We start from the raw sequence: 13,351 nt of genomic DNA, 5'->3' as shown, positions 1-13,351 counted from the left end.
CAGCTTTCTTGATCAAGTCAGATTTTTGACCTTTTGTCTCCTTGGCATCATCCGACAAATTATCAGCTTCAGAATCAGTTCTTTCGTTTAAATCTGATTCTTCATTTAAACCTGAATCTTCATCCGAGCTGCCACTATATCCTGAACTGTCATCATTTTCCGAAGATTGACCATCATTGACATTCTTGACAATCTCAATGTAAAATGCAGTTCTTGTTTGATCACCGTTTCCCAACTGTATGGCCGTACCACAATCGACGCTTTGATCAAATTGAGGTTTTGTTGTGGAAACTTGAGGTTGTGGTTGTGGCTGTGTTGGGACAGGAATGTAAGACCTCGAATCGAATTGAGGTTGTGGTGGAGCAGCTGTTGACTGAGGAAACGGAAAAGAACTTGTGTTGGAGACCAATGCAGTCTGCAGTTTGGATTGCTGAGCTGCAGCTGCTCTTGCCAGAGCATCGAAACCTGGAAGATACATTTCTGTATTCTGAGGAGCTGGAGCTCGCTGAGCTTTCCGGATTTCTTGGTCATTCTTGTGTTCCAGCTTCTCAATGAATTCATAGATGTTGACTGTATTCAGAGTACCCGTATGCTTCAGCTGCTCAATGAATGAACTCCACTTTGGAGGTAGAGCATCAGCAAAACGTGCTACCATTTCCTGTTGAGAGACACGAACACCACCAGAATACACCTCACACATCAAACGGTAATACCGAGTAATTATATCATTTAGGGTTTCATTCTCTAAAAATTGAAATGATTCAAACTTCTTCTTCAACAGATCATGACGTGTCTTTCTGATAGCTTCATATCCTTCTCCTCTCGCTACTACAGGATTCTGTATGTTTTGATTTTGATTCAACAGCAATCCCCATTGACTTGCACTTATTGATGGCTGTGGAATCATACTCTTTACCCAATCTGCAACTGAGGTTAGTTCTTGAGTATGTTGTGAGTTCAAACTCCAATCCCAAGGACTTGTACAACTCATTTTGTAAAATACAAATAGAAAAACCTACACACCACAAATTGTTAAGTGCAAAACAGATAAGAATCGAAAGATGCAATCTTGTTCGAAAGATCACGACCTGTTCGAAGGATCAACAATGTTCGTAAGATCACTGTTGAGTTTCAAGCAATGTCTTCGAAAGATTCACAAAGAAAGATCCTTATCTTTCGACCAATTATCACGAAAGATTCCCAGTTCGAAAGATCTTTATCTTTCGAATACTGATCTCGAAAGATTCACAATGAAAGATCCTTATCTTTCGAGATGAATCCTTATCTTTCGGACTACTATCTTTCGAAAAGATTCCAAACACGAAGGATAATTCTTAGACTTCGAAAGACTACTCGAAGGATGCTAATCTTTCGAGCTGTCTCTGATCGAAAGATGATCTTTCGAAGTCGAAGGATATCTTTCGGAACTTCTGACACAACTGACACAAAGTTGACGGGTAGGTGGGAAAGGTGATGGGTTGGTGCACAACTTTCGGCAGAAGGTATGTGCAGACACAACTTTTCACCAACTTTTTGACTTTCAAAAAGTTTTCCCAAAATGGCAACCTTATCAACAAGATCTGGTCACCGGAAACACACCGGAGATATGGCCGGAAAAATCAAAGTCACTTAAAAACAAGTTTTCAAGTTACCCAACCCAACCTTGAACACTCCCGAAGGTTTATAAACCGTTTTTCAGTTAAAACAAGCAAGAAAACCACCAAAAACGGGTGCTAAACCAAGTGTTCAAGCACACCAAGAACTCGAACAACCCGGTTTTAAACAAGGTAAAGAGCCAAGCTCTGATACCACTTGTAGGTCCCTTTTCTCGGAGGATCGAGAACAAACCTAAACCTTGTTATACTAACCCACTAGCAAGTGCGGAATCCAAGCTAGTAGGCAAACCGGGATGAAGCAAGAACAAACACAAACACACAAAATTCACCGATTAACACCACTGTATTAATACGTATGAAGGTTCCGGTTACAAGCACAATGTTTACAATCAGTTTGCAAACTCTCAAAGTGTGTGTGTGTGTGTTTCGGACAGAATGCTCTCAACTCTCTTTCTGTCTGTCTGTGTGCTTCTGTCTTTCACACTACACTGCATGGGTATATATATACCCAGCCTATGATGTCTGGTCGAAGGATCCGATAGATGGTCCGAAGGATCATCTATCGAGTACATTTCATTCGAAGGATGAGCAGGGACCTCGAAAGATCACCTTTCGAGGTCTAAGCATTCGAAGCATATCTTTCGAGCACCTCGAAGGATCAACAGTATCCTTCGAGGCTATCCTTCGACAGAGAACATCATTCAATATTTACCAACTGTTTGGCCAAGTCAAACTAGGAGGATAGTTGACTTGGTCAAACTTACAAGACTAACTTGGACATCGTTTACATATAGACCGAGTACAGACAAAGTACAGACACAAGTGCACCAACAGTTTATTGAAGGCTTTTCTTTCATAACTTGTTTTGGGACTATTGCGCAGCCGCGCATGGTCTCATTAAGGATTTTCTAGAAGTGAGGCTTATGGGCTGGTCTTATGTGTCTGCACAAGGTTTTTGGGTCCATATTCCTTTGCTATTGAATTATTTCTTCCTGAATCCTATTTAGGACCGTTGCGCAGCCGCGCAGGGTCTTTATTCAAGATGTTTTAGGATAAGGTTGTGGTATGGTCCTATACGCCTGCGTAAGGTTTTTGGGACCATACCCCTTCAAAAACTGAAACTACAAAACCATTAGACTCGTGACAAAATGAAAAGTCTCAAAATGGCACTTCATCATCGCTGGTACCAACAAAATACGGCTCAGTGCCGCTGCGCCACAAAAAGAGCTGTCCTGCCAAGTAGCAAGCCACCATCATCGCCGAACAACGTTTCAAATCCCCAATAAATCAACATATACATAGTTTGTACTATTCAACATAAACATAAGAAAGCCTGTCTTTTCACACCTACTCTTAAAACAACCACCAATATCGTGACCAACGACAACATGACCTCCATTACTAACACGATCATATAATCAATCTCAGAAAGCAAAACAAACTAAATACGAAAATACCAACACAAATTGACTTAAATATGAAAATATCATCATTATCGTTGAACCCGCTCAGTGGTGCTATGGTTACAACTGGAGTTGCCATACCAGGTAGTAAGCTAACATCGTCGCAGGGTTTGAAAATCGTTGCCGCCAAGACGAACAAAATGCACCGATGGTGACCCTCCGATCACCGCCCCTCACCCTTCTCGCTCCTTTTTCCCTTTCTCTTTCTTCCTATTCTCTATCTTTTGAGGCAGCCCCCCCCCCTCACCAAAAAAAAAAAAAGAGAGACAGAAACACCAGAGCGAAGTGGTAACCATGGTAGTGACCCTCCCATAACCACCCCTATCTCTTCCCCCTTTTTTGGCAAAAAACCCCAAACAACAAAAACACCACTACGACGTGATGACATCAGTGATGACCCTCGATGACCCTCTGGTTACCACCCTATCCGGCTTCTCTCCCCCTTTCCATTTTTTTATCCTCTGGGGGGCTTAAAGGGGGACAAGGGGCAAAAGGTGGAAGCCACACGCTTAAGGGGCGGATGACCACCCAAATAGATGAATGAGAAGAACCCAAGGAGGATGACCGCCCCAAATAGGGCAATCAGAAGAAACCATGAAGTAAACCTGTGACAACTCGTATTTCGAACCCACTTTTGTGTAACGTAACGTGATTATGTGAACATTAGTAATAACGTGATATATGTGAAATTGTGAGATGTTTATATGTTGCATGATTAGACCGTACATGACACACTCGATTACACAATTTAACTCGGCCCACTCGGTTTACACTCACTTGGACTCGAGACCAAGGATGACTCGATAATGGGTTCGGCCCATTCCCAACACACAAAACACGACACCCTTGGGGGTGTTCCCTCATTCTCACAAACTCACACAAGTTACACAAACCCTGGAACTCTTGCATTCCCTCTCGACTCGGAACAAAGGCAACCGATACCCCCTTTCGCGAAGCTTGTAGTTCGGATTAATCATCTTTAGCATCTCGGTTAGTGTTCATGTTTACCGATTACCTGTTGAATAATGTTGTGAAGTGTGTGTTATAATAATCATACATGTTAATCTAGGGTTCTTGTTAGTATGATTGTTTGTGTTCATGTTATTCGGTTCATGATAGGGTTAATTATGAGTATATAAGGTTGCATGATGTAGAACTGAATGGATAAGTGTAACCGGCTGCGATGTTATGATTTGGGAATATGATTTAGGTTGCTTGATAGTCTATGAAATCGATTGTCACATGATCCGATCCACTGTTCTTGATGATAATGGTATGAACATGCATGAATCTTGGTTAAAAACTGTTGTTTGATCCGTATGAATGCCATTGAAAAACTGTTAATTGATCCTGATTGAATTGCCAAATTTGTGCATAATCTGTTACGGAATTTAGAAGCTACAAATCAGGAAGTCAGTTACACCGGGTTGCGACAAGAGGTTGCGAGTCGGGAGCACCTAGTCTCGACTCGAGACCTCACACCGACACACAGCAGCACAACTCGAAACCGTGGTTGCGAGTCCAGTTGCGACTCGAGACCGACGCACACCGACACAAAACAGCATGAACCGAAACCACGATTGCGAGTCCCGTTGCGACTCGTAACCGGACCATGACAAACCGAAACGACCCTTGTTGCGACTCGAGACCTTCCTCCGTTGCGACTCGAGATCTCGACTCGAGACCATATAACCGTACACTCCGATATTGGGCCTGCACACTATTACGAGCCCAACTGATTGGGCTGAACACTTGGACTATGCTTGTTATGTAACTGTTTACGCTGATACCTATACGATGATGAATACTTGTACAACCTGTTACAATACGTGTAGAACCTATGTGCAATACTTGAATACGAATCTGATTGGTATGATAACTGTGGTAGGACGTGGTTAATCGCTCTATAACTTAATTGAACTGTGTGAATCATACCGAGCAACCCCAGGTGAGTTCATTGCATTTCTCAAGCATGCGTCCCGGTGGTTTGGGACAACTGGTAAACATTTGGAAGGGAAACATTGGGTAAACAACTTAATCAGTTTTGGTTATTGCCTGGAGGGCAATGGGGGTAATTAGTTGATAGCGCTATTAGGTGGGAAACCTCACACCGGGCCGTAAGGACGGGCGTGAACTAATTATCTGGATAGGGCTATGGTTGTTAGAGGCACACTCCTCGGATACATATGGGCACACTCCCTAGGGTATCTAACGATGGCAACATAGCGAACAAGGGGTAACCACTCCCCGGATACACATGGGCACACTCCCTAGGGTATCTAACATGAGCAACATTGTAACGCAACATTGAATCGCATTAACATACATCTGGTAACTCAACATGTTAACAAAACCTTGAACTCACCAGCGTAGTCTGACACACTTGTTTGCATGCTTGTAGGTCATTAGCACTTGGGATATGGACTTGCTATCTGGGAATGCTGGAGTGGTCATGGATCAAGACTCATGGATTAACTTACATTTGAAACATTGGTTTTAATTAATATTATGAAACAATTGCTAAACGATTTATTAAATGCTTCCGCTACACAACACTTTGGGATTTGATGTCATGTTTTATTTAAGTATTTACTATTGGTTCAATGTGATTGGTGGCTCGAACTCTGATGCGTAACACGCTAAGCGGGATTTCCGCTAGTGGGATTTTGGGGGTGTTACAGTTGGTATCAGAGCCACTGGTTATAGTGAACTAGGTTTTAAAATGTTTTGTAAAACCAGACTATAACCGAACGTCTTCGAAAATCGATCATGACACTCAGCACCAGATTGCAAGGTTCGTTTCTCTCTCACTTTATACATTACTTGCTTAGCAGTCACACAACGTATATGAACTGAAACGTATAACACCATAGTGACTTGATAGTGTGACACTACTCTTCGACTCATGTAGATCATAGACCTGTAATACCGTCTGTTGTGTTATTTGAACGGGGGAAACTTCGAGCGCAAGCTAAGAGGCTCTGAGATGAACATGCAAATCGCCTTATTATTATGGGTGCACACTTAATAATAACGCGGGGTGCATGCAAGTCCCAGTGAGGCTTATCGAGTGTGAGAGGGGTTCTGCCTTACTATGTGTGAACTTAGTAGTACGCGAATATCAGTATGATACTTGACTCCTGTTCTGTTTCGATTTCTAAATCGGTTTATTCCCAACTATAGAAACATGAGTGGACGAGGACACGGTCGTGGCAACATCAACATGACTCAGGCTGAGTTGAATGACCTAATCAATACTCGCGTGGCTGAGGCTTTAGCAGCCTATCAAGCTGGTCAACAAGCGCAACCTCAACCTAACCAGCCTGCGTGTACGTTCAAAATGTTTATGGACTGCAAGCCACAGACCTTCACCGGGACTGAAGGGGCTGTGGGACTTCTAAGATGGTTCGAAAAAGCAGAGTCTGTGTTTGCTATCTGTAACTGTCCCGCTGGGGACAGGGTGAAATATGCTGCGGGTACCTTGGCAGATGGTGCCCTAACGTGGTGGAACGCCCAGGTGCAGTTGTTGGGCATCGAGGCAGCGAATGCCACGACCTGGGAAGACTTTAAAGAACTGATCAAGGAGGAGTACTGTCCTTGGGACGAGGTCCAGAAGTTGGAAAACGAATACTATGACTTGAAGATGGTTGGATCTGAAGTCGAAGCGTATGTGAAGCGATCGTATGAACTGGCCGACATGTGCCCAAACTTATCCCGACCTATGTCCCGGAGGATTGAGTTATTCATCAAAGGGTTGCCTCCGCGTGTGAAGAGCTTGGTCACTGCAGCCCATCTCAATGATTTGACACAGATCGTTCGTCTGACTCATAAGATAGTGGACCAAGAGGTGGAAAGCGATTCGTTACCTCCGCGTATCTCGGCCACTAAAGCTGCTACACCCACTGCCACTGCGTCCGCTAGTGATAACAAGCGGAAGTGGAGTGATTATGACAAAGCATCCAGTGCTGGTCAGACTCAGAAAAGGCCAGACAACAGCAACCGCAACATCAGTCAATCATCCTCTGTCAATCAAGGCCAGGGAAGTGGCCACAGCCAGGGTTCGTATGCAGGGAAGAAGCCACGATGTAACAAGTGTGGCTATCATCATTTCGGGTCGTGTACTCGGAAGTGTGACAGGTGTGGTAAGGCGGGCCATGAGGCCAGGGATTGTAGGGCCCCACAGCCCAAACACCAGCAGCAACAAAATCAGCAGAATCAGAGACAACAGGGGCAACCACCTCAGCAGAATCAAGGTTTCAGGAAGGGGTGCTACCAGTGTGGTGATGAGGGCCACTTTAAGCGGGATTGCCCTCAGTTAAACCAGAACGCCAACAACAACAACCGCCCGAATAACAACAATGCTGGAAACAACAACAACAACGGCAACAACGGGGGTAATGGTGCTCGGGGCAGGGTGTTTCAGCTTGGAGCAGGGGATGCCAGGAATGACGGCAACGTTGTAACTGGTACGTTTCCTGTTAATGATCGTATTGCTTCTGTATTATTTGATTCGGGTGCCGATTGGAGTTATGTGTCCCTAGAGTTTAGTCAACGATTAGGGATAACCCCAACACCTCTAGAAGTTAAACAAGTAGTAGAACTAGCAGATGGTAAGACGATAGAAGCCTCGAATGTCCTTTTCGGGTGCAAACTAGATCTCGTGGGTCAGGTGTTTGATATTGACCTCCTTCCCGTTACGCTCGGTAGTTTCGATATAGTGGTAGGCATGGATTGGTTGTCTGAGCACCAAGCAGAAATTTTGTGTAAAGAGAAGATCGTGCGCATTCCTCTCCCTGATGGGGAGACATTATTAGTTCAAGGGCATCGTAGTGGGACGATGGTTGGTATTATCACGGCCATGCGTGCACAACAGTATCTACAAAAGGAGTATCCTGCACTGTTAGCATTAGTTACCAATGCTCGGTCTGAGGAGAGTAAGATCGAGGATCTACCAGTGGTGCGAGAATTCGTTGATGTATTCCCAGAGGAGCTGCCAGGGTTACCTCCTCATCGTCAAGTAGAATTTCAGATTGATCTTGCACCGGGAGCGGCTCCAATTGCTCGAGCCCCTTACCGGTTAGCACCTGGAGAGTTACAGGAACTGTCCAATCAACTGCAGGAGTTGTTGGATAGGGGTTTCATTCGACCCAGTTCGTCGCCTTGGGGAGCCCCAGTTTTGTTCGTAAAGAAGAAGGACGGGTCATTCCGTATGTGTATCGACTATCGAGAGCTCAACAAGGTGACCATTAAGAACCGCTATCCGTTACCACGCATCGACGACTTGTTTGACCAGTTGCAAGGGTCAAGTTTCTATTCAAAGATCGACTTAAGGTCAGGTTATCATCAGGTAAGAGTTAGGGAAGAGGATGTTCCCAAGACTGCTTTTCGAACGCGCTACGGACACTATGAGTTTTTGGTCATGCCGTTTGGATTGACCAATGCACCAGCGGTTTTCATGGATCTCATGAACCGCGTGTGCAAGCCATATCTTGACGAGTTCGTTATAGTGTTTATTGACGATATCTTAGTTTATTCCAAGAACAAGGAAGATCACGAGCGTCACCTACGTCTCATCTTAGAACTATTGAGAAGGGAGCAATTGTATGCGAAATTTTCTAAGTGCGACTTTTGGATTCGAGAAGTGCACTTCCTTGGGCATGTTATTAACGAGAGAGGGATACATGTGGATCCTGCAAAGGTGGATGCAGTTAAGAATTGGGCGGCACCAAAGACTCCGTCTGAAGTGCGACAATTTCTTGGTCTCGCAGGGTATTATCGAAGGTTCATTAAAGACTTCTCGAAAATCGCACAACCTCTCACCTCACTGACACAGAAGAACACGACGTATTCTTGGGAAACGAAGCAGGAAGAGGCCTTCCAGTTGTTAAAACAGAAACTTTGCAGTGCACCGATCTTGTCTTTACCAGAGGGCACCGAAGATTTTGTGGTATATTGTGACGCGTCAATTCAGGGTCTCGGTTGCGTGTTGATGCAACGCGAGAAGGTAATAGCTTATGCTTCTCGTCAGCTGAAGGTGCACGAGAAGAACTACACGACGCACGACTTGGAGTTAGGAGCGGTGGTATTTGCGTTGAAGATTTGGAGGCACTATCTGTACGGTACCAAATGCACCATCTACACCGACCATAGGAGCCTCCAGCACATCTTCGACCAGAAAGAGTTGAATATGCGACAACGACGATGGGTGGAATTATTGAACGATTATGAATGTGCCATCAAGTATCATCCGGGCAAGGCAAACGTTGTAGCTGACGCCCTCAGCAGAAAGGATAATGCACCTAGGCGTGTGCGAGCATTGCAACTCACGATCCAGTCCAATCTTCCTTCCCAGATACGAGACGCTCAGCTAGAAGCGTTAAAACCAGAGAATGTTCGAGCTGAAGCTTTACGTGGCTCGAGACAACGACTAGAACAAAAGGGAGACGGCGCTTACTACGTAACTGGACGCATTTGGGTCCCACTCTTTGGCAACTTACGGGAACTTGTAATGGAAGAGGCACACAAATCATGCTACTCTGTACATCCTGGATCAGATAAGATGTACCACGACTTAAAAACTACGTACTGGTGGCCCAGCATGAAGGCTCATATAGCAACCTACGTCAGAAAATGTTTGACCTGTGCTAAAGTCAAAGCAGAACATCAAAAGCCATCAGGTCTACTGCAGCAACCAGAGATACCCACATGGAAGTGGGAACAGATCGCTATGGATTTCGTGACAGGGCTACCAAGAACTCAAGCTGGGAATGACACTATTTGGGTGATTGTTGATCGCCTCACGAAATCAGCACACTTCTTAGCAATCAAGGAAACAGACAAGTTTTCTCAGCTGGCAGCAGTGTATCTTAAGGAAGTGGTTTCTAGGCATGGAGTGCCAACTTCTATCATTTCAGACCGTGATCCGCGTTTCACTTCAGAGTTATGGCAGTCAATGCATAAATCGTTTGGTTCCTAACTCGACATGAGTACCGCTTATCACCCGCAGACGGATGGTCAAAGCGAGCGCACCATCCAAACACTCGAAGATATGCTTCGGGCATGCGTACTCGACTTTGGAAAAGGATGGGAGAAGCACCTACCGTTGATAGAGTTCTCCTACAACAACAGCTACCATTCAAGTATTAAGGCAGCTCCGTTCGAAGCGCTGTACGGACGAAAATGTCGTTCACCTCTCTGTTGGCATGAGGTGGGTGATAGTCAGATCACAGGCCCTGAATTTGTGCTTGAGGCATCAGAAAGCATTGTGCAGATCCGAAACCGTATGGCCGCAGCTCGCGATCGTCAGAAAAGCTACGCTGACAAGCGTAGTAAACCGCTGGAATTTGAAGTTAACGACCGCGTTATGTTAAAGGTTTCACCCTGGAAGGGTGTGGTGCGTTTTGGGAAACGCGGCAAACTAAACCCTCGTTATGTAGGACCCTTCAAAATTGTGGAACGGATTGGAAAGGTGGCCTACAGGTTGGAATTACCGGCTGAGTTGGGTAATGTCCATGATGTATTTCACGTATCGCAGCTAAAGAAGTGTTTGGTTGATGAAACAGTAGTAGTACCATTCCAAGAGCTAAAGATAGATGACAAATTGCAGTTTGTCGAAGAACCAATTGAGATTATGGATCGGGAAGTTAAAGTTCGTAAACACAGCCGTGTACCGATTGTGAGAGTTCGTTGGAACTCAAGACGTGGTCCAGAGTTCACGTGGGAACGCGAGGACCAGATGAAACTTAAGTATCCACATTTATTCCCCGAAGACCAGTAAAAATCTAGCGAACCTAATGTTGATGCAACTAGTGAATTTCGGGACGAAATTCCCATTCAAGTTGGGGAGGATGTGACACCCCAGGAAAACCAGCAAACGACATGACTTACCTAGCTTTAACTTATCTAGCTGCTTTAACTTATCTAGCTTTCTCAGTGAATGCATACCAAATTTCGGGACGAAATTTCTTTTAGTTGGGGATACTGTGACAACTCGTATTTCGAACCCACTTTTGTGTAACGTAACGTGATTATGTGAACATTAGTAATAACGTGATATATGTGAAATTGTGAGATGTTTATATGTTGCATGATTAGACCGTACATGACCCACTCGATTACACAATTTAACTCGGCCCACTCGGTTTACACTCACTTGGACTCGAGACCAAGGATGACTCGATAATGGGTTCGGCCCATTCCCAACACACAAAACACGACACCCTTGGGGGTGTTCCCTCATTCTCACAAACTCACACAAGTTACACAAACCCTGGAACTCTTGCATTCCCTCTCGACTCGGAACAAAGGCAGCCGATACCCCCTTTCGCGAAGCTTGTAGTTCGGATTAATCATCTTTAGCATCTCGGTTAGTGTTCATGTTTACCGATTACCTGTTGAATAATGTTGTGAAGTGTGTGTTATAATAATCATACATGTTAATCTAGGGTTCTTGTTAGTATGATTGTTTGTGTTCATGTTATTCGGTTCATGATAGGGTTAATTATGAGTATATAAGGTTGCATGATGTAGAACTGAATGGATAAGTGTAACCGGCTGCGATGTTATGATTTGGGAATATGATTTAGGTTGCTTGATAGTCTATGAAATCGATTGTCACATGATCCGATCCACTGTTCTTGATGATAATGGTATGAACATGCATGAATCTTGGTTAAAAACTGTTGTTTGATCCGTATGAATGCCATTGAAAAACTGTTAATTGATCCTGATTGAATTGCCAAATTTGTGCATAATCTGTTACGGAATTTAGAAGCTACAAATCAGGAAGTCAGTTACACCGGGTTGCGACAAGAGGTTGCGAGTCGGGAGCACCTAGTCTCGACTCGAGACCTCACACCGACACACAGCAGCACAACTCGAAACCGTGGTTGCGAGTCCAGTTGCGACTCGAGACCGACGCACACCGACACAAAACAGCATGAACCGAAACCACGATTGCGAGTCCCGTTGCGACTCGTAACCGGACCATGACAAACCGAAACGACCCTTGTTGCGACTCGAGACCTTCCTCCGTTGCAACTCGAGATCTCGACTCGAGACCATATAACCGTACACTCCGATATTGGGCCTGCACACTATTACGAGCCCAACTGATTGGGCTGAACACTTGGACTATGCTTGTTATGTAACTGTTTACGCTGATACCTATACGATGATGAATACTTGTACAACCTGTTACAATACGTGTAGAACCTATGTGCAATACTTGAATACGAATCTGATTGGTATGATAACTGTGGTAGGACGTGGTTAATCGCTCTATAACTTAATTGAACTGTGTGAATCATACCGAGCAACCCCAGGTGAGTTCATTGCATTTCTCAAGCATGCGTCCCGGTGGTTTGGGACAACTGGTAAACATTTGGAAGGGAAACATTGGGTAAACAACTTAATCGGTTTTGGTTATTGCCTGGAGGGCAATGGGGGTAATTAGTTGATAGCGCTATTAGGTGGGAAACCTCACACCGGGCCGTAAGGACGGGCGTGAACTAATTATCTGGATAGGGCTATGGTTGTTAGAGGCACACTCCTCGGATACATATGGGCACACTCCCTAGGGTATCTAACGATGGCAACATAGCGAACAAGGGGTAACCACTCCCCGGATACACATGGGCACACTCCCTAGGGTATCTAACATGAGCAACATTGTAACGCAACATTGAATCGCATTAACATACATCTGGTAACTCAACATGTTAACAAAACCTTGAACTCACCAGCGTAGTCTGACACACTTGTTTGCATGCTTGTAGGTCATTAGCACTTGGGATATGGACTTGCTATCTGGGAATGCTGGAGTGGTCATGGATCGAGACTCATGGATTAACTTACATTTGAAACATTGGTTTTAATTAATATTATGAAACAATTGCTAAACGATTTATTAAATGCTTCCGCTACACAACACTTTGGGATTTGATGTCATGTTTTATTTAAGTATTTACTATTGGTTCAATGTGATTGGTGGCTCGAACTCTGATGCGTAACACGCTAAGCGGGATTTCCGCTAGTGGGATTTTGGGGGTGTTACAAAACCACTCTTCATTTCCCTTTGTGTATTAATAGATATAAATTATTTTTATAATATTTTAAAACTAACTGATATGACATTTAGTTATTTTTTTAATTTATTTTAAGCTTAATTTAACTTAGAAAGTAACTAACTAGAAAAAAAATAATTATTTTTTTTAAACGACAAATGTTACCCCTCTAAATTACTCCAATAAATATAAACTACGTTCTTGTTCA

The sequence above is a fragment of the Helianthus annuus genome, chromosome 17 (assembly GCF_002127325.2).
Source record: "Helianthus annuus cultivar XRQ/B chromosome 17, HanXRQr2.0-SUNRISE, whole genome shotgun sequence".
NCBI lineage: Eukaryota > Viridiplantae > Streptophyta > Magnoliopsida > Asterales > Asteraceae > Helianthus > Helianthus annuus.
This window is presented reverse-complemented; position numbering follows the sequence as displayed.